The sequence below is a fragment of the Arachis hypogaea genome, chromosome 9 (genome assembly GCF_003086295.3).
Source record: "Arachis hypogaea cultivar Tifrunner chromosome 9, arahy.Tifrunner.gnm2.J5K5, whole genome shotgun sequence".
Lineage (NCBI taxonomy): Eukaryota > Viridiplantae > Streptophyta > Magnoliopsida > Fabales > Fabaceae > Arachis > Arachis hypogaea.
Genome location: NC_092044.1, coordinates 76,128,820 through 76,134,979, shown reverse-complemented (window position 1 = coordinate 76,134,979; position 6,160 = coordinate 76,128,820).

Genomic DNA, 6,160 nt, shown 5'->3' with positions numbered 1-6,160 from the left:
AAGAGAGAGAAGAGAACCTCTCTCTCTAAAAACTACATCTAAAACATGAAAAGTGAATTATTGGAGCCTGATTATGAATGGATGCATTTCCCCACTTTATAAACTCTAATATGTGTTCTCTGGGCCAAAAACTGAGTCAGAAACAGCCCAGAAGTCACTTCCAATGCTTTCTGGTCCGTACAGGTCGCGGAAAAGTGACGCGGTCGCGTCGTCCACGCGGCCGCGTGGGTTGCGCTCCTGCCAGGTCACGCGTTCGCGTCGCCTGGCGTCGGGGCAGCTATGACAATTTATATATCAAATCGAAGCCCCGAACATTAGCTTTCCAACGCAACTGAAACCGCGTCGTTTGGACATCTGTAGCTAAAGTTATAGCCGTTTGAGTGCGAAGAGGTCAGGCTGGACAGCTTAACAGTTTCTCCAACTTCTTGTATTCCTTCCACTTTTGCATGCTTCCTTTCCATCCTCTAAGCCATTCCTGCCTTATAATATCTGAAAACACTTAACACACATATCAAGGCATCTAATGGTAATAAGAGAGGATTAATAATAAGCAAATATAAGATCAAAGAAGCATGTTTTCAATCATAGCACAAAATTAGGAAGGAAATATAAAACTATGCAAGTATTATGAATAAGTCGGTAAAGAGTTGATAAAATCCACTCAATTGAGTACAAGATAAACCATAAAATAGTGGTTTATCAGGTGACAAGTACAGGTACCCGTATAATAAAAAGGGCAGGAATAGGAAGAGAGATACTTGCCTCGTGGATATCCATTTGATACATGTGAATATAAAATTACAAAAATAATCTCATATATATTTTGATTTTAAATTGATGAAATTGCTATGAAATTAGGTTTAAGATTTGAGTTACATTAATGTGAAAATGGGTTTAAGATTTGGATTTGGTTTATGTTAAGTGATGAATTTGGGTTTAGGGTTTCGATACTGTTGTTGTGAAATTGTGTTTAGCTTTGGATTCAGTTACCGTGTGTAAGACTCAGAATTTTTGAAAAATCTTATTATGAGTTAATTCCAAATCATTTATTCATTAACAGCTTTAATTTCAGAAATTATTTTATTAAAGATAATTAAGGCAAGTTTTGATAAATTGAATTTGAAATAAATTAAGGTTTTTGTCTAACTTTATAAAGATTGAGTATTTTCCTGTTTACAATTTAAAGTTTTAAAATTTGAAAATAATAAAATTTTGACTATTTAGAATTAGAATTTTTATCTAATTTTATAATTATCGACTAATTTTCTATATTTAAATTATAAAACTTAGCAATTGTAAAAGAATAAGAATTTTATATGATTTAGTTTAATAATTAAGATTTAAGAATTTAATACTTTAATTTTATAAGCAAAGAAAATTAATTATATTATCTCTAATTTTAAATTAGAATACTTGATTAAAAGCCAATTAGCAAATTGATAATTAACTAATATTTTTAAAGTAATTTTAAGGGATTAAAATAGATTTTAAATTAACACAATATACCCTAATTCTATTAAAATTTACCAAACTCCAATTTATCAAAAATCCCTAATTTCACATTTGTCCCAAATTAAACCCTAATTCCCAAATAAAAACTTTATTCCTAACCCTATTGCACCTAACCGCCATTCTCCCCTTTTCACCTTCTCATATGAATACACACCAAGGTTCTAAGAATCGGATCGGTCATCAAATCGCTCTACTCACTGATTCATTAGTCTAACCGGTCCATCATGGTCCAACCAAACAAATGTTTTAAAATAAAATAATAAAAATAAATTAAAACAACTCTCATCAACTCAATAAAAAACAATCAATAAAGCATCAACATAATAAAAATTATAGAACATGTTTATTGCTATAATATAAAATTACAAAATATGTGTGTTTAATAGTTAATACATTGATAGTATTAAATATTTTAATTTCCAAGCTTCCAATCAAATATGTTTTCAGATGATGGTAAAAATTCATAAATTGAGTCTATGTAAACCATCTTTAGAAATATACTTAAGATAAGATCAATTCTTTGTCTTCTAAAACATAAAATCCAAGGGACTTGTTAAGAAACCTCTGTTTTATCACCATACTTTCTGAAGCACTCAGTGTTGTCTACTGGCATGTTATTTATTATTATGACTGCCTCCATTACAAATTCATTGTGATGATGATTTTCAATGTTGGGTTGAGCTACTCCCTAATAAAGTTTCAAGTAGATAATTCAAAATATATTAATACTATGGCTCAAAACATAATAAAGTTTGAGGTGTATGCATGTATTCAATGAAATCAAAGCAAAACTAGCCGAGAGAAGAACAATTTATTATTTGAATTTAAAAGAGAATCTCCCACTGCAAACATAACTTTTGATTTGTCTACACATTGAAAAGATGACAATGCAAGTTGATAAATATAAACTAGAAGGTGTATTAGTTACAAACTTGATACAATATGGCACGTCTAGGCTAATAGGGTACAAAATCAAGAGTTGGGGGTCAAGCATTCATTCCCACTATACAACAAGAATCTTCGGTCTCAAAAGATGAGACTTTCTTATGAGATGAGTATTTCTTTACTACTCAATTATATTTGGTTTGGTCATAACTACTCACAAAAACTTTAGTTAGCAAGACAAAAATCAAATAATTTCATATTTAGAAATCAAGAATAATTACCAACAAAAATAAAAAATAGCATGAACAACATAATGGTGCACGAAATTGTGATCATCAACAATGGTGCCAAAGATTTTGAGCTCTCAAACGTGAATCACACTTTGTCACAACTTCGCACAACTAACCAGCAAGTGCACTGGGTCATCCAAGTAATACCTTATGTGAGTAAGGGTCGATCCCACGAAGATTGTTGGTATGAAGCAAGCTATGGTCATCTTGTACATCTCAGTTAGGCGGATTCAAATGGTTATAATGGTTTTCAAATATAAAGATAAATAAAGCATAAAATAAAGATAGAGATACTTATGTAATTCATTGGTGGGAATTTCAGATAAGCGCATGAAGATACTGTGTTCCTTCTGAATCTCTACTTTCCTACTACTTTCATCCAATCATTCTTACTCCTTTCCATGGCAAGCTGTATGTAGGGCGTCACCATTGTCAATGGCTACTTCCCATCCTCAGTGAAAATGGTCCAAATGCTCTGTCACAGCACCGCTAATCATCTGTCGGTTCTCGTCTTCTCGATCATGTCGGAATAGAATCCAATGATTCTTTTGCGTCTGTCACTACGCCCAACACTCGCGAGTTTGAAGCTCATCACAGTCATTCAATCCCTGAATCCTACTCGGAATACCACAGACAAGGTTTAGACTTTCCGGATTCTCAAGAATGTTGCCAATGGATTCTATCTTATACCACGAAGATTCTGATTAAGGAATCCAAGAGATACGCGCTCGATCTAAGGTAGAACGGGAGTGGTTGTCAGGCATGCGTTCATAGGTGAGAATGATGATGAGTGTTGATGTGCGGAAAACGATCCGACACAAAACTCACCGGCAAGTGCACCGGGTCGCATCAAGTAATAATAACTCACGGGAGTGAGGTCGATCCCACAGGGATTGAAGGATTGAGCAATTTTAGTTTAGTGGTTGGTTTAGTCAAGCGAATCAAGATTTGGTTGAGAGATTTGTGATTAACAGAATTTAAATTGCATGGAAAGTAAAGGGAATGGGTAAATTGCATGAAATTAAAGAGAACTGAAATTTAAAGTGCTGAATCTTAAAGAACAAGAAATTAAATGGCAGAAACTTAGAATGCAAGAAATGTAAATTGCAGAATCTTAAATTACAAGAAATGTAAATGGCTTGAATTATAAAGGGAATTGGGAATTGGATTTGTAGAAATTAAACAAGGAAAAGTAAATTGCAACAGACAGAGAAGTAGAAGATAACTTGGATTGAATCGGATCTAAAAACAGAAATGTAAATGAGATTGAAAAGCATTAAACAGAGAATGTAAAATTGGAATTCAGATCTCAGGACCCAAGAGACTAGATAACCAAGTCTAGATCTCAATGCCTTCCTAGATCCACCAAGAACAATTGCAAAGGAAATGAAGATTGCAGAAAAAGTAGATGAAGAAGCAATTAACCGAAACGGAAATTCAATTGTGCAGTAAAATTAAACAAGATCCCAAGGTGAGATTGAAACAGAAGTTCTTCAATTCTCCACCCAAGATCCGAAGCAAGAAAAGTAAAGAGTATTCAAGCAAGAACAAGGAAGAAGAGAGATCAATTCTCCTCCCAAATTCCCTTGAATTAAAAACAACAATGCTAAAATGTAAAGTGAGCTCTCTACTAAGTGTACTACGAATTCTCCAAGGAAAAAAAACTCTCCTAAAACTTAAATCCTAAGCTATTTATACACTTTCTTCAAATGGTCTTCAAGCCTTGAATTGGGCCTTTGCTCTTGATGGAGTTGGGTTGATAGAGGCCTTGGTTGATTGCTCTTGGAGTTTGGAAAAGAACCAAAGTGAACCGGGTTGGGAATCATGAAAGCTTGAGTAAAAGTTTGAGTAAAAGTTTGAGGCAAACTTTTACTCAAACTTTTCACATCAGCCACCCTCTCTTTGCTGCTACCAACGTTTGAGCCAAAGTTTGGGGTCAAACTTTTGCTCAAACGTTGGCCCCCTCATGTACACTCATGGCGCCAACGTTTACCAAAAAGTTTGAGGCAAACGTTGGCGCAAACTTTTGCTCTCCAGGGTGTGTTGTTGATGGTGCCAACGTTTGCCAAAAAGTTTGAGGCAAACGTTGGCGCAAACTTTTGCTCTCCAGGGTGTTGATTTGTGAGGCCAACGTTTGCCAAAAAGTTTGAGGCAAACGTTGGCTCAAGCTTTTCTCCCAAAAGTTTGCGCAAAAGTTTGAGGCAAACTTTTGCTCAAGCTTTTTGCTCCCTGGTTCGTTTTCACTTATTCCAAAAGTTTGAGCTAAAGTTTGAGGCAAACTTTTGCTCAAACTTTTTGTTCTCTCTTCCTCCTAGCCATTCTTTCTTGCTTCAACCTTTCTCCAAGCTTTTTCACCTATCATTAATCAACCAAACACATCAAAGCTATGCTCAAAATCATGAGATATTCATTCTTTCATAATATATGATAATAATGGCATAAAACCTCATGAAATTGCATTAATTCATCTATGGTTGATTAAATCAAAGGAAACATGAAATTCTACCCAATTGGCTTGCTTATAGCTCAAGAATGCATGAAAACCAAGTAAAAAACTAGTGAAAAAGCATAGGAAAACATGACATGGTGACATGTCATCAAGTGTCACGGGTCATCACATTCATCATGTTTAAGTGCAGCGAATATCTTAGAATAAGAATAAGCATGAATTGAATAGAAGAATAATAGTAATTGCATTAATACTCGAGGAACAGCGGAGCTCCACACCTTAATCTATGGTGTGTAGAAACTCCACCGTTGAAAATACATAAGTGATCAAGGTCCAGGCATGACCGAATGGCCAGCCCCCAAGGTCTAAGAACTAAACGTCCAAAGATAGATACAAAGATAAGACCCGGTCAAAAGACAAGATGCTAGTACAATAGTAAAAAGTTCTATTTATACTAAACTAGCTATTAAGGTTTACAGAAATAAGTCTAAGTGCAGAAATCCACTTTCGGGGCCCACTTTGGTGTGTTCTTGGGCTGAGTTTGAGCTTTACACGTACAGAGACTTCTCTTGGAGTTAAACGCTAAGTTGTAACATGTTTTTGGCGTTTAACTCTGGTTTGTAACGTGTTTCTGGCGTTTTGCTCCAGAATGCAGCATGGAACTGGCATTAAACGCCAGTTTGCGTCGTCTAAACTCAAATAAAGTATGAACTATTATATATTGCTGGAAAGCCCTGGATGTCTACGTTTCAATGCAGTTGAGATCGCGCCATTTGGATTTCTTTAGCTCCAGAAATCAATTTCGAGTGCATGGAGGTCAGAATCCAACAGCATCAGCAGTCCTTTTTCAGCCTGAATCAGATTTTTGCTCAGGTCCCTCAATTTCAGCCAGAAAATATCTAAAATCACAGAAAAACACACAAACTCATAGTAAAGTCCAGAAATGTGAATTTTGCATAAAAAATAATAAAAACATCCCTAAAAGTAGCTAAATCCTACTAAAAACTATCTAAAAACAATGCCA